The 24848-nt window shown below is 43.5% G+C and overlaps 1 protein-coding gene across 1 annotated transcript in view; it reads right to left on the bottom strand.

Annotated features, from left to right (window-relative positions):
• Positions 1 to 22621, bottom strand: part of LOC138763380 (ras-related protein Rab-7a) — a 47452-nt gene extending 24831 nt beyond the window's left edge. The window contains exons 1-2 of the mRNA XM_069937432.1: positions 22549 to 22621; positions 2999 to 3282 (exon numbers count right to left, since the gene is read on the bottom strand). The gene's annotated coding sequence lies outside the window, so the exon portion shown is untranslated. The remainder of the gene's footprint in view (positions 1 to 2998; positions 3283 to 22548) is intronic.
• Between the last annotated feature and the right edge of the window lie 2227 nt (positions 22622 to 24848).

The raw sequence follows: 24848 nt of genomic DNA, 5'->3' as shown, positions 1-24848 counted from the left end.
TCACATGACTGAGTGCCAATTAATTTGGCATGGATTGAAAGTAGACAGAGCCATTCAACAAAGAACAGGCCCTTGAGCGCACCCCCCCCCCCCCACCCATGCCAAATAAAGCATCTAAAATTTAATTAATATTTGAAAGCTAACTATATTCCAGGAAACCAAAATTAACAATCTGCATTGAAGAATGAATGGAAACAGATAGCAAGCTACACAATTTAGCTTGCATCATACAAGACAACAGCAACTAGACCTACAAACCTGAACAGATCAAATAACAGAACCAAATGTCCACAGTAAACAGGACTCAGACAAGGTACCCTTACTCAATGTCATTATCTCCATATCTTTATCATAGCCTGCTTTGTAGTTAGAATAGAAATAATGGGGAGAGAGCTGCACTGCACTAGGTTGCTTTCATCTCCACACTTGTTGCAGGAAAGTATTAAAGTACAAAAGTCTGCAGATACAGTGGTCAAATTAAAAAAATGCTGGTCAAACTGTGTACTTTATATAGCAAAGATAAGGACACAACCGTTTCAGGCTTGACCCCTTCATCAAGATATATGGACAAAATGTGGGTAGGCATCCATTCATACCTCAATGAAAGGCTCAAACCTGAAATATTGGCTATATATCTTTGTTTTTTTAACCTACTGAGTTTCTCCAGGATTGTGCTTTTTTTTTATATAAAGTATTGCAAGGAACATTTAAAGCTCAGTTGTAATTTATCCAGGAATCTCTACAAGAAACAAACCTCAACAGCCAATAGCCTTAACTGTAATCACACTGTCGTGTGAGCACCAACTTCAATACTCAAATACTTCCCTGTGGCTGCTCCCCACATCCACACTTTAATGCTTAACCAATCAACCTTTCCACTAAAGGTTTACATAAATCATAATTATTCCACCATTATATTAAATAACAGGTCAGATGATAATCCAATAATAGGCACATCATCAGAAGAAAAAGCAGGCATAGGTGTTCAGCTCATCCTGACAACTGTATTCTATATGGCTGCATTCTAATCTTCCAAGCACATCTAATTAAGTTTTTTAAAAATTATACACAATGTCAGAATGAGGAACAAAACAGCATCTTAAATTTAGCTCTGCAGTGCCACTACATAACTAAATGAGCAACTTCAATATTTAAAAAGCCACCCAAGAAACATACTTGATAATTCCACAGTAACTCACCAGTATAATTTCCTGTTATTCAGAGACAAGTCATGTGTTTCATCAGTTATGAGAATCACGAGCAACCTATCACTGTGTGTTTAAGCATAGAAACCACACCCTGCCTTTCCATTGGCTAAAAGCTGCAACACACATCTGACCACAAAGTACCCTCCAATTGGATCACTAAGCCATCCATCAGCAAGGTATCACACAAAACAAGCAAATCACCAGAGTTAATAGGACAGGAGGATGATAGAAAACTGGACAATTATACTAAAGCAGGAAAGGTTATAAACCCAAAACACCACATTCAAAGTCAGTTATAAGAATCCATGTATCCAGTTTGAATGGCAACTAGAGGGCCCTCTACAAAGAGCATAATTGGTGGCATTTTACCAGCTTATTCCTCAAGGGTACAGAATCCCCATCACGTGTTTAGATATTTCAGAAAGTTGTATCCAAAAAAATTAGCAGTAGATGCCATTAAATCGGAAAACATCATTTAGATAGACTTACATTTCAACTCAGTACAATACAAAACCTTCCCAAATACAACAAATTAGTCCACTATTTGGGGTTCTGAAACACAAAGTCCAATTTTTAAACAAAGACTGGTCAATCTTCTCATGTGGGTAAACAAGTCTGCAGATGCTGGAAACTGGAACAATACAGTGTTGGACGAACTCAGCGGGTCAAAGACCTGAAAGGTCGACTGTAATGCTTTTCACGGATACTGCACGATCTGCAGAGTACTTCCAACGCAAAATTGTTGCAATTATCTCACGTGGCCGAGTGGGAATTAATTCGGCATGGATTTAAAATAGTCAGACTCCTACAACAAAGAAACGGGCCCTTGAGCCCAATTTGTCTATGCTAAATAAAACATCTACATTTTAAATCATACCCTCTATACATTGTCAATTCGAGTGCTCATCCAGGTAGTCGTGTTCACCTAAGTAGTCAAGAATTAATATCTCCTAACTACTCTGGATGGAAAAAAAAGGTTTTATTTTCAAAATCTTTTGTTCCCATTCCTTCGGACGACAGGTATGGGGGAAACGATTTATAAAATCTACTATCAATACCCTCCTTCGAAGAAGCATGGAGATATTTGGTGCATTAAAAACTTGCAAGTACCCGTAATTACTCCTAAAAAAAATTGGACTGTAAATATTTTAAGACAAGGCGTGGTTACTAAAACGACAATTGTCTATTCATCCCGAAAGCTGCACGCACTCTTGCGTTAATTTTATTGAAAATACAAACGAGTTCACAATGGTATTTATACACTAAATTAAGCGATTGGACTTGATAAATCTTGGGAGAATACACTACAAATACAAAGGTCGAGATTTTAGAAACAAAAGTGCACACATCAGCGTTCATTATCTTAAGGTCAATATCGCTACTCCTTCACACTGCTGGCAGATTACAGATGAAGACGAGGTTTATATTATAGGTTTAATTTTAATGTTTAAGGGAAAACACAGCCAGTGTATCACTGCATCAAGCGTGTATTTGCTTCTCGTTGATTGTGGAACATCATGGAGGACAGGCGTGCCGGGCCAGCTCGTCAATGTTGGATGTAGTGGGCTTGATGTTGCTGCGGGGATTGCAGAGGGACCCCTCCAACTCCTGTCAATCTCATTAGCTCGGGCTTGAACGCCTGTCAATCTCCCGGCCCGTGGCTGAGGCCCGGGCAGAGCGAGCGCAGTCGTTGGGCGCGCCCGGGCCTGCGCCGCACCCCGGCGCCTCCAACCAGCTGCATCGGAGGCCGACAGCGGTTTTGAGCGGCCTCCGAAGCTCCCGGAACTCACCTGAGACGACAGACAGGGTGAGTTGAGGGACTGCCAGCAATACTGTAGCGGCTACCTCGCTCCGACTTCACCTCACTCGCTGGCGAAACTGCGACTCCGGCTCGACGTTTAACACTAAGACGATGTGTCACCAACCCTAACGGGAAACGTCCCGCAACGCCTGACGTAACACGCAAGCCGTTCTTCGCTCGACAACAAAAACCCCGGCTGCCAAGGTGAGTGGCTCCTCGGGGTCCTACCACCGGCAAATGTGATAGAAGCAAAATCCCGCAGCTGCTGAAAATCTGAAATTAAAACAAAAAAAACCAAAACTGTTAATAACGGTCGTGCTGCCTCTGCGGAGAGAGAAGCAAAGCTCAATGTTTTTATCAGAACTGGAAAAAGTTAAAAATCCAGCATGTTTGAGGTGGAGGTGCCAGCTGAGAGAGGAAGGGTGAGGGGTTGCAGTTTTCTAGCCTGTACGATGAGAATGGACAGACCAGGGAAAGAGACTCCTCTGCCCAACGTCCATTCGAGTTATCAAGTAGTCAATGTATTTTGAACATTTATTTTCCAATTTCAGACCAGCTACTTGCATCCTTCCCCTTCCTAAACACCCACTTTTGATCCCTTTCCCACACATTGCCAATCAATCCTCCACCATGTTCATCCCATCCCTCTCCTTCCCCACTTTTCAGCTACCGGATTCTCTCCCATCCACCACTTTTGTTTCCATCTGTCCTTCACTTTCCCCAATACCATCCATTACATCACCATTATCATCTCCTCTACTTATCAGATTCCAACACCAGTGGCCAGTTTCCATCTATCTCCCCACCCAGGTTCCTCCCTCTCCCCATCCTATATGACTCACCTTTCTCCACCTGATCTCTTTTTTATCTTACTTTTCGATCCCTTTATCTGACACCTGCCAATCAACTGGCTCAGTCTCTCCATCTGTCTGTCATCCTTCACCCCTGCCTGGTTAACCAACCCCCAACTGGTCCTTGACCAGCTCTTTATTCTGCTTAATTCCTCTCAGTTTTGATGAAGGGATCCAATCCGAAACATCAACCATTCTTTCTCTCTCACAGATGCTGATCCACCTGCTAACTTCCTTTAGATTAGAAGATTGTTTGTTCCCATCCATACTGATCCCACTTCCCAGGTCTCAGCTTGCAGCCTTTTATGGCACAAGATCTCAAGTACTCTGCTCTGACTGCACACAAGCATTCCAGATTCCAACCATATGCTGGGTGAGGTAACACATTTCCAAATCCAATCCTTACCAGAAAGAATCTGAAGCTTCTGGAGATGGGCATCTCTGGTAAAGGATATCTAAGCCCCTCATTATTTCACATAGATCAACATGGAATCAGGCCATTTGGCCCAACTAACCCCATCATCCTGCATTTGCTCCACAGCCCTCTATGCCTATTTCATTCTCAACGGGGCATAGCCCTCTGGGGGGACACTGCACATTTAAGGGAGGCCACAGACATAAATCATAAAATATTTATGTTTTTATGTAATCGGTAGGAGAGAAGTATGGAAGAAACCACATTAACTTGACTACTTCACAGGGAAGGGAGCCCATATACTTTAAGCAGAGACCAAGGGGGCCATAGCCAACAAAAAGGTTGAGAATGGCAGTCTAGATATTTGTTAAATGCTGTCTGTGATTCTGCTTCCACTACTCGCTCCAGCAGGTACTCCCTACTATTTGGGTGAAGAAGGATTCCCTCAAATCTCCCTGTTATTGTGTAATTTTTAATTTTAATGGTATTGCACAGTCCTTGCCACCCAATTAATCTACCAACTCCTTACCTTTTGGAGGATGGGAGAAAACTGGAGTACCCAGATAAAAATCCACACTGGTCACAAGGAGAACATACAAACTCCTTACAGATAGTGTTGGAATTGAATCCAGGTCTCTGTAATAGCATTGCAGTAACCTCTACGCTAACCATGCCACCCTCTCCTTTTATCTACCTCTGTTATGGGGGAAAAACATTCCTGGTCTATCCTTCCTTTACCACATCTCCTTCCCCTATAATTTTTTAAACCTCAGTCATGACCCTCATAAAAGATTCCAAGGAGAACAGATTCAGTCTCTCCAATGTCTCCCAAAAACCAAACTGAACTATAGATCTCCCATCAATCTCCTCTGCCAAGGAAACCAAACCTGGGCCTAACTGATGTGGTCTCGTCTCACAGCTGAAACACTTCATGAATCTCCTCTGCATCTTGGCTGCTGCAGTTATGTCCTTCCTATGGTGTCCAGAACTGCATCCAGTATTCTAGGTGTGATTTGACCAATGCTATACACAGTTAATCCGTAACCTCCCCACTATTCACTGTCTTGGCTAATGAAGACAGGTATATTCCATATTCACACTATATCTAGCTGTGCTGTGCTACCAGCAATCCATGGAAATTTACCCCACAGGTTTGCCTGTGCCTGTGCCTCAGGTACTTCCTAAAATGCACCTGTTCACATTTTTCAGCATCAGGTTCCCCTTCAATATTATCCTATTGACCTCACGATCAACAACACCACTAACTTTTGAGTCATCTGAAAACTTACTAATTCTACCTCCAATGTTCACATTAATATCCTAAATATATATAACAAACAGCAGTGGTGCAACTGATAACTCTGGTACACTGCCTCTCACAGGTTTCCAATAGCAAAAACAACTCTCTCAACATCACCCTCTGCCTTCTATCACCAAACCAATTGGGGTCTAACTTGTTAACTTGCTCTGGAGCCCATTCACTCCATCATTTAGGACCAATCCTCCATATGGGCCTCATCCAAGGCTTTGGATTAACACACTTGAAAAATGTCCTCAAATTCATCAGGGTTCTCCCAAATAAAGGTACCCTCCTCATCTTTGACCAATTACCCACAACTCCAAGTGCAGATTAATCCCATCGCTCAGGATTTTGTTTAATAGACTCCCAGGTCTATACTTCCCCGACTTATCCCTGTTAAACTCAAATAAGAGAGGCATTGATAGGGTGGACAGCCAGCACCTTTTTTTGCAGAGCGATGGTAGCAAATGCCAGAGGAGATCTGTTTAAGGTGAGGGGACAAAAGTTTAGGGGAGACGTCAGAGGTAAGTTCTGTTTCCACAGAGAGTAGAGGGTACCTGGAATGCATTGCCAGGGGCAGTGGTAGAGGCTAGAGCACCTTGTTAAAATACTCTTATGCAGGCACATGGATTCAAGGAAAATAGAGGGCGTGAAATAGGGAAGGTTTAGATCAATGGTTCTCAACCTTTTTCTTTCTACTCACATACCACTTAAGCCATAGGTGCTCTGTGATTAGTAAGGGATTGCTTAAGGTGGTATGTGAGTGGAAAGAAAAAATATGAAAACCACTGTTTTAATCATAGTTAATTGACTCATTATGTGCACAGTTTCATAACTCCAAAGGAAATGGGCCAATGACAATATTTCTCAAGCAAAATATTTCAGTAACAAGTGGGTCTAGAGGAGTGATTTTCAACATTCCCTTTCCACTCACATATCACCTTAAGCAATCCCTTACTAATCACAGAACACATGGCATAGCAATTAAAGTAGTATGTGAGTGGAAAGAAAAAGGTTGAGAACCACTGGTTTAGATTGTTGAATAGGTTTATTTAGGTCGACATAACATCATTTGCTGAAGGGCCTGTACTGTGCTGTAATGTTTTGTGTTCTATGATCTAAATTGTTCTGTCTTTGTGGATGGAGGCCATGATTTTAACATCTCTTAAGGGCCTTTGATGAAGGGCTCAAGTCCGAAACGTCAGTTATGTATCTTTGCCATTGCTACATAAAGGACACTGTTCGACTTGCTGAGGTTCTCCAGTATTTGTGCTTTTACTTAGTTTAAGTTTTAAGTTTATTTGTCACAAAATACCAAGTACAGTGAGAAAGATTGGTCTGCCATCAGTCTAACAGGTTATCTCTGATATTCATACAACCATATAAAGAACACAATTTACAGACCAGGTAAAGGCAGCATGAGAGCATTATTATGTGGTTATTCAGGAGCCTGATAACTGCAGAAAAAAATGTCTGTTGGTGGGCTATTTCACACTTTTGCCCTCCTGCTCAATGGGAGAAGAGAGTGTATCCATGGTGTGATGGGCTATACAGTATGTTGGCTGCCTTTCCTTTTATTGTGAATATTTTTTTTTCAAATATACACAGTAACATTTTCAATATACAATATACACACAACAAACAAAAACAAAACAGTCCCTCCCTCCCTCCTCACCCCCCCCCCCTTCCATACATACAGATTCATTCATCATCAGAACTTACATATATTTCAAGTATATAGAGTGCAATTGGGGAAACTACTTTTTAATATATAGATAGTTATTTTTATGTCCTTTTTTGTTCCTTTTTATTACTGTATCTGGACCTATATATGGACCAGGTATGGCTGCCAGACCTTTACAGAAGTGTCATTTTTATTCTTTAAGTTATATGTGATTTTTTCCATAGGTATGCAGCTCTTCATTTCCGCAGTCCATCATGCTCTAAGTAGAGGGGAGTTGGATTTCCAAGAGATTGCAATACATTTTTTTGCTATCGCGAGTGCTATTTTTATAAATGAGATTTGATATTTCGTCAATTTGACACATTTCCATGAAATTACCCAATAGATCGATAGAGCTCCTTATTGTCTGTGAAGGTCACTCCTGTTATCCTGGTTAATTTTTCTGTGATTTCTTTCCAAAATGGCCTCACCTTTATGCACGATCATGTGGCACATAGAAATGTTCCTGTCTCAGTCCCACATCTGAAACATATCACTGAAATTTCAGCTTTTGATCTGTGTAACATTTGTAGGGTAAGATATAATTGGTGCAAAAAATTATAGTGAACCAGTCCATATCTTGCATTTATAATTGATGTTATGCTGTCCTTGCACCAATCTGACTAGTTTCTTTCTGAAATCACCACATCCAAGTCCAACTCCAATCTTTCCCTTGACCTCTGTAACCCTGGTTTTGTACTTTCGCTCTGGAGAGCATAGTACATTTTTGTTATAAATGTGGGTGCATTCCCCATCCAGACCATTTGTTACATTTCACTGATTTTAGGTGGGGTCAACGTTGGTCCCCATCTTTCTCTTAACAACGATCTAAGCAAACAGAAAAAGGTCCCATTGGCCACTCCATATTTGTGTTTTAATTGTTCAAAGGACACGAGTTCCTTCCATGTAACAGTCCTTAATATATCTTATACCTTTGTCATACCACAAATTTAATATTTTATTGCCCATGTTCCGAGGCAGTAACACATTTTTACACAATGGTGCTGTCATGATAATGAATATGCATGAGATGTATTTACCTGACCGGAAGTCAGATGGTATAGAGAGGGAGAGAAGAGCGCGAAATGGAGGAACAATGAAAACTGGAGAATAAAGACACGGAGATATTTAACTGGTAAAACCTGCGGTAGTAGTGTTATTAACTTCACATTTCGGGCCACAAATGTGACATTGGCGACGAGGATTAAAACAACAACATTTTGGAACTTCAATGTGATAAGAATTTTGATTTTTGAATCGGTGGCTTTGGGCTGAAAAAGTTTCCTCATGGCAGGCGCAGAAGCTGACTTTCTAACACTTCGAGGTGTTCCTCATTTTGACCCGACGGGTGATGCAAGCACTGTGAGTGTGAAGTGGGAGGCATGGCTGGAAGAATTTGAAGCCTACGCCGACAGTCGTGGCCTATTTCTCGATAGCGGTACGGTGGAACAAAAAGCGCAGAGGAGGGCGTTACTTCTTTTCACCGCAGGACCCGCAGTTCGGGAAACTTTTAAAACACTTTTGAATACAGGAAGGAAGAATACCAGAAAGCCGTCGATGCATTGAATGCACACTATGTAGTGACACCGAATGCTACATTTCAACGCCATTTGTTTCGGAGAACGAAACAAGAAGATGGACAAACAATTGCTCAGTACGTGACGAGATTGTGACAGCTGGCTGTTGGATGCAATTACATGGCAGCTGATTTGGACAACCAATTATTGGATCAAGTCGTGCAGCACTGCAGATCAGACAAGCTCAGGAGACGTCTGCTGGAAAAAGGGAGTGAGTTGAAGCTCACCGATGCTTTAGCCATTGCTGCTGCATTAGAGGCTGTTGAGGGGCAATTTCATACCATGACCCTGAAGGACAACTCAAGCCAGCAAGTTAAGAGGCTCTCGCATCGCCATAACCAGCCAAGATATACGCCGACACATGATGTGGAGTGTTATCGATGTGGAAACAGAGGTCATTTTGGAAAAGACCCATGCTGCCCAGCAAAAGGCAAAGTTTGCAGAAAGTGCGGAGGTAAGGACCACTTTGCAAAGAAGTGCAAAAGCAAGTCCAATGCAGACCAGAAGGCGAAGAGCACAGCTTCCAAAGGCAAAGCTTGGGGGAAAGGAAAGTATCCTGGAAAGAAAGACACTATTCACCATATAGACGGTGACCCAGAAAGTGACGATGATGATGATAACCAGGATGGACCGAGATACTATCAATTTACGTTGAATGATGTACATCATGAGAAGGTCCCAGTGATAATTGGTGGTGTGACAGTTCAGGTCATTGTAGACTCAGGCAGTGACAGTAATGTAATTGACCGACATTTATGGGAGAAATTGAAAAGGAAAAAGATCATCTGTACCTCAAAGAAGTGCTCAAAGAAACTGTATCCATACACAGCAACCAAGCCATTGCAGACCATTGGATGTTTTACTGCAACTGTTGAAGCTGGTGATAAGTACACCGAAGCAGAGTTTGTTGTCATAGACGAGAGGGGAGAACCATTGCTGAGTAGACGCACAACGCAAGACCTGGCAATACTTCATATTGGAGCTCGTGTCAATTCAGTTCAGTCATATGAGGATATGAAGCAAGAATTCCCCGCAGTTTTCCAGGGAGTAGGAAAGCTGAAAGGTCGACAACTAAAGCTAGCGGTGGACAAAACGGTCAAACCCAAGGCGCAACCAGTGCGCAGAACTCCGTTTGGACTTCGTGGGAGAGTCGAAGCCAAAATTAAAGAGTTGATCGCACAAGACATTATTGAACCTGTGGAACATTCGACACAATGGGTCAGCCCAGTAGTGATTGTGCCCAAACCAAATGACGACATAAGACTGTGTGTTGATATGAGGATGGCCAATGAAGCTATAATTCGAGAACGACACCCTATACCAACAGTGGAGGAAATACTTCAGGAGTTAACTACCAGTAAGATATTCTCAAAAATTGATTTAAAATGGGGCTATCATCAATTAGAGCTGGACCCAGAATCCAGAGACGTAACAACATTTGTGACTCACTGTGTATTGTACCGATACAAGAGACTATCGTTCGGCATTAATGCAGCTTCTGAGATCTACCAGTATGAAATCCATCGAGTGATTCAAGGCATTCCTGGAGGTGCCAATATTTCTGACGCCATCATAGTCCATGCGCCTACAAAGGAAGAGCATGATAGACGGTTGAGGCGTGTACTATCTAGACTACAGGAGGCAGGCCTTACCGTGAATGGAAACAAGTGCCAGTTCGGTGTGTCAGAAATGGACTTCATGGGACACAGACTTACACGGGAAGGACTAAACCCAGCAGAGGCCAAGGTGAAGGCTATTGCAGATGCACGTGCACCCCAGAACGCAACGGAGGTGAGGAGTTTCCTGGGATTGGTCAATTATTGCGCAAAGTTCATTCCTAACTTTGCTACAGTGGCAGAACCACTAAGGAAACTAACCAGGAAAGGTGTACTATTCCATTTTGGATCTGAGCAGAAGAAAGTGTTCACAGCACTAAAGCAAAGTCTGACGGATGCTGATACTCTTGGATATTATAATCCGGCTGCACCAACCAAAGTCATAGCGGATGCTAGTCCTGTTGGTTTAGGAGCCGTGTTGGTCCAGATGCATGATGTAGGACCAAGAATCATTGCCCTCGCCAGCAGATCGTTGTCAGATGTGGAAAGGAGATATTCTCAGACAGAGAAAGAAGCACTCGGACTTGTATGGGCCTGTGAGAGGTTCCATGCATATTTGTATGGCATTGAATTTGAACTCATCACAGATCATAAGCCATTAGAGGTGATCTATGCCGCTAGGTCCAAACCGTGTGCCAGAATAGAGCGATGGGTGCTCTGACTCCAACCCTACAAATATAAAGTAGTTCACATTGCCGGGAGAGCAAACATTGCTGATCCGCTGTCCAGACTGGTGAAGGATGGATGCCCACAATCCAAGTCAGAATTGGGGACAGAAGCAGAGAGCTTTGTACGCTTCGTAGCTATTCAGTCGACACTGAAAGCTGTGACCACGAAGGAAGTCGAGAGAGAGTCCGAACATGACCCAGAACTCATGGAAGTGAGAGAATGTATCCAGAGTGGACAATGGGACATGTGTACTCACAAGGCTTACATTCCCATTAGAGACGAACTTTGTTGCATCGGACAGTGTGTATTGAGAGGTTGTAGGTTGGTGATACTGCAGAGGTTGAGACCGAAGATCGTATCCTTAGCTCATGAAGGACACCTAGGTATTGTTGGTACCAAGCAAAACCTCAGGAGTAAAGTATGGTGGCCAGGTTGTGATAAAGATGCAGAGAAATTCGTCAAAACCTGCCATGGATGTCAAATCACAAGTAGGAGTAATCCTCCAGAGCCGATCCGGAGTACGCAACTCCCGACAGGACCGTGGATCGACGTAGCCGTTGATTTTCTTGGACCTTTACCGACTGGTGAATCAATCATGGTAGTGACAGATTACTACAGCAGATACTATGAGTACGCTGTGATGAGGTCAACGACCACTGAAAAAACAATACAAGCATTAGCAGAGATCTTCGCAAGATATGGATTGCCTGTTATGCTATACTCTGACAATGGTCCACAGTTCATTTCAGAGACATTTGCTGAATACATGAGGACCACAGGTATCCACCATCATAAAGTAACTCCGAAATGGCCGCAAGCCAACGGGGAAGTAGAGAACAAAATCAGTCCATTGAAAAACGATACGGATTGCTCACGCAGAAGGACAAAATTGGCGACAAGCATTGCTATCTTATGTAGCTGTCTATCGGGCAATGCCTCATGCAACCACAGGAAAAAGTCCTGCAGAAGCATTTTTTGGGAGAAAAATCTGCACAAAAATGTCTGAAATAAAGGAAATCAGGGACAACCAGGAGATGAGGGACCACGATGCTGAAAAGAAAGGAGCAGCAAAACTGTACACAGATTCGAGACGGGGGGCCAGGTACTTAGACATCATGCCAGGAGATAATGTTCTGGTGAGGCAAGAGAGTGGTGGTAAGCTAGACACACCTTATTACCATCAACCCTACACTGTCGTATCCAGAAGTGGCAGTATGGTAACAGTCAAGTCTCCGGCTGGAGTCCTGTACAAAAGAAATGTGTCTGGTGTAAAAAGGTACCAGTCCAGAGTGACATCGAGCGAGGTGGTTGAAAGTCCGATACGAGATGCTCAACCTGAGGGACCAGATGATGTTACCGAGGCAGTTACCAGCATTCCTGATGAAGTGACCAGAGTGCCAGAAACACCCGAGGCCGTAGCGAGCAGTGTTTCCGACGCTGAGAGTGAACAACCGAGTGGCGACGATAGCATCGCAGGAAGGCCGAAACGAGACAGGAAACCACCTAAACGATACGAAGACTTTGTGCCGTATTTCTAATTGTGCCCGCATTATCACGAAAGGGAAAGTTTGTGACAGTTGGAATGATAATAGAACATTGGGACAGTGATTTGATCATATATCATAAAGTGCGTGTATGAGTGCTGTATGAAGTACATTTTTGTTTAGTTGAGTTATTGTAGTACTGTTGGTTACGACATGTTTACGTTACATTGTGTGTAGAAGGAGTTTGAACTTGTTTGTTTGTTTGTTTGAAATTGTTTGTTGGTTCAGAGGGATATTGATAAGGTGACGGTGTTTACATTTCAACATTAAGGTGTAAAGTTTATTTCTGGTGAAAGGAGGGATGTCATGATAATGAATATGCATGAGATGTATTCACCTGACCGGAAGTCAGATGGTATAGAGAGGGAGAGAAGAGCGTGAAATGGAGGAACAATGAAAACTGGAGAATAAAGACATGGAGATGTTTAACCAGTAAAACCTGCAGTAGAAGTGTTATTAACTTCACATTTTGGGCCACAAATGTGACATCCCTATTTTTTTTCCTATACATTCATTAATTTCTTGCCACGTTCTAATTAGATGAATTAGAATAAGGTTATCCGTCTTTTTCTTTAATGATTTGACATTGTATTTATAAATAAAGTTCTTTGCTTCCTCCTCGTTAGCTGCCTTTCCAAAGCAGTATTTTGCTTTGGCTCCCTTAGCAACTTGGGCTACACCTCTAGGGTTAAGCCCACCATATCACCTTAATTCCTGCTGCTCTTTGGTAGTAATATCTTATGGAATTCCACTAGCCCCTTCCTAAAATCTCCAACTGCAATGTTCTTCTCCTTACTTAATTCAGGTGAGGTATTAAAACCTCATTCACATCCTCTGGGTATCCACACAGATGTCCAGTTTGATCCCTAATGGTACATACTTTTACCGTAGTTATCCCCTTGTCCTTAATACTTCTGTAAAGAATGTAGTATGGTACAGCACAGGAACAGGCCTTTTGGCTCATAAGTCTGTTCTGACCATGATGCCAGTTTAAGTTGCACATCTGTCTGCACGTGGTTTACATCCCACTTTTCCCTGCCTCTGGAGTCTTGTCTGAAGAAGCCTGGCTGTTGTTTCAAGATGAGGTGGTTTTCCCAAGCAGCAATGGGGAACTTTAATGGATTTTCTCCCACTCTAACCAAGGAAACAGGAGACAATTTATAAAACCCGATCTGCAGACCAGCCTCTGTTGCTTAGTAACACACTTCTGCGGTGGCCTTGAGGAGATGCAGGTGTTGGAGGGGTTGAGAGCAGAGGAGTTTGGGTAGTCCAGTGGTAGTACAGCTGGCCGAGCCCCTGCCTCACAGCCCCAGTGTCCCATAAAACAGCATAGCAGTAGACCCTTCAGCCCATCATGTTGGTACTGACCATAATGCTAATCTGATCCCATCTGCCTGTATATGGTCTGTATCCCTCTATTCCCAGCTTGTTCTTGTGTCTATATAAATGTTCCTTAACCCCTACTCTTGTATCTACTTCCATCCTATCAGTACCGCCACTTTCTGGGTAAACCACACCCCTTCCCCACCACAGGACCCGCAACCAGTGTCATGTTATATCTGTGCCTTCTTGTATGTAAAAGACTCCAAATCTCCCCTATCAATGCGACACATGATTTTATAAACCTCTATCAGATTTCCCCTCAGCCTGTGACACTCCAGAGAAAACAACCCAAGTTTGTTCAACCTCTCTTGATACTCAATATTCCAGGCAACATCCTGATAAACCTTTTCTGCATCCTCTGTAAAGCCTCCACATCCTTCCTGTAATGTTATACCCAGAATTGCACAAAATATTCCAGATGTGGCCAAATTTAAGTTTGATTCAGCTGCAACATGACTTTCTGTCTTTTATACTCAGTGACCTGACTGATGAAGGAAAGTGTGACAAACCCCTTCTTTGCCACGCTCTTTGCTTGTGTCACCACTTCCAGGGAGCTATGGCCTTGTTTCTCAAGATTGCTGATGAACCAATGTTGTGGCCGAATAACGGGTGATAAGTCAAGGGCAACTTTAGCAAGGAGTTGCCGAGGGCCCACACACCTGTCTGCACTGATGGGACGGAAGTGGAGAGGGTTAGTTCCCTCAATTTCCTCAGTGTCCATCTACAGGAGGCTTTCCTGGAGTCAGATCATCGAGGCCACTGTGAAGAAGGCACACCAACAGTTCTACTGTCTAAGGAGTCTGAGAAGTTTCGGCACATCGTCAAATACACATTCAAACTTCTGCAGGTGCAATGTGGAGAGTGTGCTAACTAGTTGTATCGCAGCCTGGTTTGGAAACAGCAGTGCCCAGGAATGCAGAAGGATGCAGAAAGTAACAGACCTAGACAGGCTTATCACAGGAAGGCAGCCAACATCATCAAGGACCCCCATCACCCTGGTCACAGCCTCTTCTCTCTGCTACCTTCGGGCAGAAGGTATAGAAGCCTGAAGATAGGTATCAGGCTCTTGAACCTCTCCAAACTACCCGAACTACAAACTATTCCAGGGGCACAAGCACTTTTTCCAATAACTGCAGCCTATTCTTTTACATTTAATTTTTCTTCTCTCGTGGTAATTTAATTTATACTTATTGTTTATTACTGTATTTTTCATAGCTGTGTGGCTGCAGCAAGAAGTCAGTGACTTTGTACATTGTCCTTGTGTATAGGACAATAAATTCTCATCATTGTCCTCGTCACATACCTACCACCTGAAAGGTTAGAGGGTTATGAAGGATGGGCGATAAACACCAGTGCTACCAGATGTATATACATGCCGTGAATGAATAAACAGGGTTCCATGATGGAATGGCAGGGAATTCCATTGGGAAATCCATTTGCTTTTGTTTCCCTGTCCTAACGTTCAATTGCAAACCATGCAAAAATCTGAGCTGATGCAATTCCTGCTGTCCTGACCCATTAGATAGAGGAGCAGAATTGGAGGTGCTACGGAGGGACACAAGAGTAATAAGGTTTTAGCAGTGGGGCATTTCAACTTGCCAATTATTGATCTCTGTAAAATCCTCAGAATGATCAATCAGCTGGATGTCCAAACCAAAAACACAATGTGGGCAAGGTGTAACCCAAGGGTGAGCAGGGCTTTCTTTTAAATGTATAATTGAGAAGTTATTCATCAAGAATTTTACATTTCACAATGATGTTATCAGTAGCAATTAAATGCAGGACTAAACAGAGGCCATGAGCCATAACACACTGACATTGTTTTATCATTTAGTTTTCAGTGCTGGTGCTGGAGACACCACTTATCTCCCCCCTTGACAGATGTGGCTCCTTCTTCGCAGCTTGGCTGCAGATTTTGCCAGTGGAGCTATGACACTTTCCCTCATAGCAGAATCGGTCTCTGTTGAGTTCTCTGGGATGTCTAAAAGTTGCACTATGTGCCATAAAACCGCAAATCATTTATTTTTCGAGCTCTGCAGATGAACAGACGAATTAGGGGAACAGTAGGTCCTCACTCTCTGCAACCGAATCCCCATTCAAGACAACTGCACCATAGCGCACACACAGTAGAGCCACTGCCTTAGAGCTTCAGATACACGAGTTCAATCCTGACCTCTGGCACTGTCTATGAGGAGTTTACACATTCTTCCTGTGACTGCATGGATTCCCCACCCCTGCTCCCCCAGATGCTCTGGTTACCTACCACATCCCAAGGAAGATCAGGTTGGTGGGTAAATTTCCTCTTGTAAGGGTGAGGGGTTAAAATCTGGGGGGAGTTGATGAGAATGTGGGGAGAATCATATGGAGTTATTGTAGTTTTGGACTTGCCTACCCTTGGGAAAGATTGTGACCATTCACCTTATTCATGTCCCCCATGGTTTTATAAACTATTGTTAGTTCACCCCTCCCCTCTGCAGCGTGGCTGGTGGGTGGAAGCAACAGCTGGAGCTCAGAGTGAAAGTGTCTGATCCTAGTTGACACTGAACCAACCACTGGACGGTAACTTGGAGCAGTGCAGGGGCAGATCCAGAACTTCCCCAACATGGCAGACATCCTGAGCTGGTTTGAACAGGCTGGGGCTTGTCTCCAAGTCAAGAAGAATAAAGTTTATAAAGTCATGACAAATGTAGCTGTGAATAGTCATATTCTCTACCTCAGGGTAGGAGCGTCTAAAAGCAGAGGGCATAGGTTTGAGGTTGTAGGGAAAAGATTTATTAAGGACCTGAGTGGCACCTTTTCCACACAGAAGGTGGTGGGTCTGTTTCAGAGATTGGGCAAGGAAATAGCAGATGGAGTACAGTGTTGGGAAGTGTATGTCATGAATTTTGGTGGAAGGAATAAAGGTGTAGACTATTTTCTAAATGGGCAACAATTTCAAAAATCACAGATGCAGAGGGACTTGGGAGTCCTTGTGCAAGACTCCCTAAAGGTCAACTTGAATGTAGAGTGTGACAAATGTTCTATGATTAATCTTTAGTTTAATGTTAAAACTATATTACATATATTTTAGTAAAAGTTAGTTTTTGGTGGACAGGGCTCATTTACATTCTACAGACACACTTGGTTCTTTGCAGGTGGTAGCTGGCTTTAGCATCAACAAACGTATTTGCATTTTAAACACCATTGTCACAGAAGCCTGTCTGAAAGACGAAGAGCTTGCTGTTGCATTGCAAGGAGAAGAGATTAAAGATTTTTAAATGGTTCTTGAGAAGTGGACAATAGATTGTTTGCTTGAGTATACAAGAAGTCATTCTGTTAGTAAATTTCAGACAGCCTGGAACCTGGAGAGAACCATCAAACAAAATTAACTACTTTGATTCTGTAAGTAAGTAGACAGAGATGGTTTAGCACAAAAGTGTCAAGAGACATTATGAACGTCAAAAACAGAAATGATGTCACATACCATGTGATATGAGATTTGCCAGAAATATATTACTGAAATCTGAGACAAAGGGGTCAGTTTAAGGAATCTTGGACAGGACTGAAAGCAGCAATATTTCCTGCAGAGGGGGAAAAAGTTGTCAAATATGTTCCTCCTAATAAAAGGGGAACACAGAATAAATGGATATGCCTCCTTCTTCTAACTGTCTCTTTAAGATGAAAGAGGGCAGCTTTATAATTTGGAACATAAATTCCAAAATTTTTTTTAATAGTTTATTTTTGATTTTTCAAAGATTTCTGCAAATTCAATAATAAACAGAATTTTACATTCTCTTTCCAAGTAATATGATTTACAGCCCTTATTTCCCCACCTTACACCCTCCCCTCCCTATCCTTTAAATTATACAAATACCAAAATATAAAAATATAAATATACAAAAACCCCCTAAATACAAACAAAGACAACAACCCTCCTCCAGGCTAGAGAACCTCGGATATTAAATAAAAACAGATAGGGGCAAAAACACATAATCTGCGCCACATTCCTCATTTCATACTCTTAATCCTTTACCTGCTGAGACAGATTGTTTCTTTTCTCTTATTGGGGGGGGGGGGGAATGCTGGGAATTATATCTGTGCACCTATGTGTCTCAAATACAGTTGCCACACTTCAATGAACGTGTCATATCTCTTCTGTAAATTGTAGGTAATTTTCTCCAGGGGAATGCTATGCTGTATTTCCCTATTCCATCGTGAGATATTTAGCTGGGGGTTGGACTTCGACATAAGCACTATACACTTCCTGGCTACCGAAAAGGCAACCTTCACAAACTATATTTGGTGTTCAGACAGTCTAAACTGTACTTACCCAATGTCACCTAGAAGGTACACTTCGGATCCTGTGGAAAATCTACCTTTGTAATTTTTTTCAGATGTCGCCCAGGGTTTCCCAGAAGGATATCACCCTTGTATACAGCCACACCGCACCTGAACCACCTAAAGCACATTTCTGAGATTTCTGACTTTTGATGTGTAATTTTATCAGTTATGTAAGAAATTATATTACCCCAACAGGTGTCTAGCATTAACAATTCCTGTCAGACTATTCAAACACAAATCTTCCCACCATTGTTCATCAATTATTATGCCCAAATCTGACTCCCATCTTTCCCTTGACCAATGTAAGCCTGGTTTCAGGCCTTCACTTTGGATTATGGAATACATCCTAGAGATAAATTTACACACACTCCCCTTTCGAATTAGAGTCTCCATGTCACTACATTCAGGCTGAGTTATTGTTAGTCCCAGTTTGTCCCTTAGGAAAGATCTTAGTTGCAGAAAGCAGAAGAATATTCTATTCGATAACTCATATTTAGTCCTGTGACAAAGTATTTTGAAGTGGCTTGGGAGAAATTGTTAGAGCAGCTGGCACACATACATTTCAAAACAGAATTTTTGCAAGACTTTTGCAGGGTGCTTTTTGCAGAAAGAGCAACCAAGTTGCAGAATACAGCTGGCCTGGGAGAGCATGTGATCTTTGCAGGCAGACAGAGAACAGTTTTGCTCTCAGGGAGGGAGGGAGTGAAACAGGGAGGAGAGACACAGAAATCAGTTCCAGAAGGACAAAGCTGGCAAACTTTGGAAGGCTGTCTGGTCAAAGGAGAAAATTAGCTGTCTGAGGTGACCCGAAAAAAAGAGGATCATCTAGAGGACCCTGAAGGGGAGAAAGTTTTGTCAGCAAGACTGGAAAGGAATCAGGTGCAGATGACCTTGAACAAAAGGAATGTCTCTCTATAAACCAGCACGAACCCTCTTGTAACCATTTTCCTGATAAGCATCAAAGACTGGTGAACTGCTTCTGTACACAGTTCAAGAATTGCCTGCGTCCAGTGAGATTGGACTGTGATCCAAAGAACTTTTCTAATCTTAAATATACATTACACACACCTGCGCTTAGTATTAAAGTGGGGAAATAAGTAGGTTAGGTAGGTTAAGTAATAAGTTAATGTTCAATTCTGTTTTCTTGTTCAATTATAATTAAAAACTACTTTTGTTTGAGTAACCCTGTGTTGTGATGCATATCTTTTGCTGCTGGTTTTGGGGTCCTCTGGACTCCGTAACAGTCCTCAATTGCTCGAATGATAGTAACAATCCTCAATACACCCGACCCCTTCTGGCACCAGGTGTCCAGGATCTTATTGCCCAGAGTCATGGGTATTAAATTGTTCTGGGTCAAGGGCATTTTAGGAGATAACACCACCTCAATCCAATACATCGATTTACTCTTTGCTACATCTGGCACACGTTAATTTGACGTACCATTTATAAATAAATTATCCTGCTATCTTTACCCTTACTGCATGTAACCCAATTTGTGCTCAAGAAGGGGAACACCCCTCCCTCAAAAAATGAGGCAATAAACCTCACCTTGGATGCCCAGTAGTATTTTTTAAAATCTGGCAGTTTTAAACCCTCAGTTTATATTCCCATGTCAACTTTTCCATGGACACTCTAGACATCTTACTATTCAACAAAAAGTTTTTGACACATCCATTGAGCATTTTAAAGAAACACTGGGTCAACGAAATGGGCATCGTCTCAAAAAGATATTGTACTCTTGGCATCACCTTCATTTTTACACAATTAACTCTGTTATGGCAGGGCTCTCCCCTCCCCCCCCCCACCCCCCACATACACACCTCACCAATTCTGATTTATACCCTTCTTTATAGAACTTACTAAATGTATCATTTATTTATTTTCCCTAATATGAAATCTTGCCTTTCCCCATTTGAATTGCATTAATTGTCCTCGAGACCTCTTCTGCCCTCACCTGCCAGGACAAGACTTTATGGGCCCTTTTCCCCAGCTCATAATACTGTTACCTCAATCTTAAGATCAGTTTCTCTGTTTTGTATGTCTGCAAAGTATCGTTTTTGAGCATTTTATTCACAAAATCCATATATTTTTCCTCAGACCCTGATCTTTGATAATCTTTTTCCAATCGAGCTATGTCCTGTTCCAAATTATTAATTTCTTCTGTATCCCTTTAATGTAGCCATTTATCTGGCTCCTTAAATAAGCCTTCAGTGTGTCCCAAATTAAAATAAATTCTTGTCAGTAGAGGACAAGTTCACTTCACAGAACAGTGAGTTCTGACAAAGCTGCAAAATTCTGGCTTTCCCAACAGCAATGGATTTAGGCACCATCTGTATGCCAAAGCCTGCTTTTCTAGCATTATGATGGACAAAGTCAGGGGTGAATGGTCTAACAGCAGCTGAGTCATGTTCTCAGTCTCCACTATCCTACTTTCCAACTGGGCTAATGCCAGAAAAAAAAATCAATTCTAGTGTAGTCATGTTGCCTCGAGTAAAAGGAATAATCCATTTCTCTCAGATAACCTTCTCCAAATGTCTATGAGATTCAAATCTGTCATAAAGGCCAAAGTGGACTTAGCCACCTTGGCCCTCATCAACTTCTTGGTTTACATCCATCACCAGATCCAGACAAAAACTGAAATCCCTCCAATCAATATATTCTCATTCCTCCTCCCCCCCCCCCCCCCCCCCCGCAGATACTTTCAAGAATATATCTTGAATAAATTTTTCAGGATTCTCAGAATATTTGATAATCCATCATCACGTATCTCCCTACTGGGTCAGCGACCAACCCCAGACCATTACTGAAACATTCTTTCCTATTAGATTTGCCACTCCCCTGGCTCTGAAATTGAAGGAGGGCACTGCCACCTGACCTATCCATCCCTTTTTTCATTAGGAATGTTCCTAGTTTGTAAGATGGGTTTCCTGCAGGAACACTACGTCTGCCTGCAGCTTCTTAAGATCTGCCAAGACTTCTCTCTTAATTCTTCCATTTACATTAAAACTTATACACTTAATTGTTTTACCCATCCCCCCAGTGCCTCTTCATCATCCTCTCCCCCTCCCTTCCTGTCCTCCAATACTTACCTTCTGTCCCATTTGTCTTGTAACAACTCCTGGCACAAAACCAAAACTAAAAAAAATAATTCAAAAGAATACATAAAAAACCCACTTGATCCCTTCTCCTATCCCTCTTTTCCCCATTCCTCTCCTACTCTTCCTAGCGCCCCTATCCCCTTTCTTTTCTTTCTTTGGCTTGGCTTCGTGGACGAAGATTTATGGAGGGGTATGTCCATGTCTGCTGCAGGCTCGTTGGTGACTGACAAGTCCGATGTGGGACAGGCAGGCGCGGTTGCAAGGGAACATTGGTTGGTTGGGGTTAGGTGCCAACTCCCTCTCCGATCTTGAGTGTGCCCGTGGGACCCATCAAACTGCCCCACTTCCTCCACCACCTCAAAGGTCCCTACATTCCTTTTTAAAGTTGCAACCTTTATGATAAACAAGTGTAACCATTTTTATAATATAATTATATATACATTATGTACAGCCAGATCCCTTCTTACCATTGACCTGCCATCTCTTCATTTCCCTTGGGAATCCTCCTGGGCTGCGACTAAGCTCTTAGCAAACCTTGCTGCCTCTCTAGCTTCTGAAAAAACCTCTCCTCCCCCCCAACCCCCACCAAGGCAGGAAGATGTTAAAAGTCACTGGATATAGTATGCAAACTCAATCCCTTTATTAAAATTTTTTTTTTTTTTGCTGTATCAAATTCCTTCCATCTTTTTACCAATTCCACACGTACTGGGAAAAAAGAACCTTTCCCCGCTCAACTTCTAATGTACCACCTCTTTGCTTGAACCTACCCCATTATGCGCAGGATTTGTTCTCTATTTTTGTATCCCTGGAGTCTTACGAGGACTGAACGGGATCTCTGTCCCAGTCCTGGTTTGGGGAAGCAGGAACCGATAGGCTCCTTCAACCTGAAGTTCATCTCCTTCCCTTTCCATTCCCAATATCTCAGGTATCCACGTTTTAAAAAATGTAATGGGATCTTTCCAATCCTTCCCCTCTTTAAGTCCTACTATTTTTATATTATTTCACCTATTAAGGTTTTCTAGCATATCTAGTTTATCACAGACCTTTTGCCCTGTGGCTCTTGCAGGAGCTGAAGGAAATCACTGCTGCCACACCGAAGGTCATTGACGATTGTTTTTATTCAAATTCATCGCCCCCCTTTAAGGGCAGCATGAGCTCAGTCACCTGTTGCATTGTGACGTCATAATCGCTGCCCAGGGTGTGGGCTGGAAGAGATGCTGGAGTCAGAGAGAAACCTGTGATGACGCTATTTCCCCATGGCTGCCCCGCGTGTGTGCGCTTTCGGGAGCAGGTGCACCAACAAAGATGCCTATGTGAGGGCCTGTTTCACTGCAGTGAAGGCCTTGTCCACCTCCTCTGACCAGGCCAGGGTCTTCTCTCTCATTGCGATCAGCGCGAAAAGAGGGCGCATGATGCGGGCGGCATTGGAGATGAATCTCTGGTAAAAATTTATCATTCCCACGAATTCCTGCAGGCCCTTGAGGGAGGAGAGTTTGGGAAAATGCTAGATGGCTGCCACTTCCGATTCTTCTTGGAGGGCAGAACTTTCACTGTTTTTTACTGATCACAAGCCCTGCACCCAAGCACTGGCTAAGGCCAAGGACCCGTGGTCGGCCAGGCAACAGCGCCACCTGTCCAATGTGTCCAAATACATGACAGACATCTGGCACAGAGAGGGCAAGGACAATGTGGTCGCGGATGCGCTCTCCCATCCAGCCATCAGCACGCTAGCTCCCAACCTTGACTATGTGCAACTAGCGCAGGCGCAGCAGCACGACACTGAAACTCAAGCTCTCCGGACTGCATCTCAGGTCTCCAGCTCGAGTATATCCAGCTTCCTGACTCCGCCATTGTCAGCTCTATCCACGATCTCACCCACCCCTCAGTAAAAACTACCATGCGTATAGTGGCTCGATTTGTCTGGCATGGCCTCAAGAAAGAGGTGGCAGCACTAATCCGCAACTGCATCAGGTGCCAAACGTCTAAAATCCAGAGGCATACGCAGGGAACATTCAACATTTTGACTCGGCAACGTGGAGGTTCCAGCATATCCATGTGGATGTCGTGCGCCCCTTGCTGGCGTCCAGGGAGTCGCGGTACCTGTTTACCATATTGGACGGAAGCCATCCTGGTCCGTGAGGCATCAGCAGAGACCTGTGCTAGAGCCCTGGTCAGCCAGTGGATCGTTCGTTTTGGCATGCCGGTACACATCACGAGCAACAGAGGCATCCAATTTACTTCCGCACTAAGGTCGCAGCTGGCAAGGCTTTTAGGGGTAACACTGCACACATGGCCTACCACCCACAGTCTAACCTTCCACCAACACCTTAAGTCCGCTCTGATGGCAAGACTTTCCAGCCCTGACTGGGTGGACAAGTTGCCCTGGGTTCTCCCTGCAAGCGTCGTCACCAGAAATGGTTTACGGCGCGCCACTCTCCCTGCCAGGTGAATTCTTTGGCCGGGAGGCCGAGATTACGCACAACGAAGGTGAGTGGCTCGCAGACCTCCGTAAATGACTGAGCAACCTAACCCCACCGCCCCCATCACACCACGGCACCCAACCATCCCATCGACTGAAAGATCTGGATGTGGCGCAATTTGAGTTTGTCCAGAGAGGACCACAGAGGGCCCTCCTGCAGCGCCCATAAGAAGGGCCATACAAGGTTCTCCGGTGGTCAGGTGGGACTTTTACTTTAGATGTGGGGGACAGGGAAGAACTGTTTACTGTGGACCGCTTAAAGGCTGGTCATTTGGACTTATCACAGCTGGTGCAGACGGCTGCGCCCAAGTGCTGGGGCCAGCCGCCAAAGCGACAGGATGCGTAGCCAGTTCTGGGGGGATTGTGTGGTGGCGCACAACCTCATGGTGAATCAGCCCCGCTTGTATTGCCACGTGGTGGGGCAGCCATGGGAAAATGGCATCGTCAGAGGTTTCTCTCTGACTCCAGCATCCCTTCCAGCACGCACCCTGGGCAGCGATTATGACGTCACAACGCACGAGATGACTGAGCTCATACTGCCCTTAAAGGGGGGCGCTGAATTTGGATAGAAACAGTCGTTAATGACCTTCGGTGTGGCAGCAGTGATTTCCTTCAGCTCCTGCAAGCGCCACAGTGGTGACCCCAACATGATTTGAACACACAAGCGCCACAGCCTGTCCTTTACCCCCATGTCTCTATCATTCTCTCACCTTTCTACACTGTCCTCCCTCCTATTGACCCTCTCTTCCACCATATTCTCCCTTCCAGATACTTCCCCCATGGCCATCCTGAATTTCCCTATTTCTCTTTTAAAACATTTCTTAGTCTTTTTTTGGAGGCCTCAACTACTACCTCCACTACTTT

The sequence above is a fragment of the Narcine bancroftii genome, chromosome 5, assembly GCF_036971445.1.
Source record: "Narcine bancroftii isolate sNarBan1 chromosome 5, sNarBan1.hap1, whole genome shotgun sequence".
NCBI classification, from domain to species: Eukaryota; Metazoa; Chordata; class Chondrichthyes; order Torpediniformes; family Narcinidae; genus Narcine; species Narcine bancroftii.
Note: the sequence above shows the minus strand (reverse complement) of the source record. Positions and strands in the feature narration are given on the sequence as shown.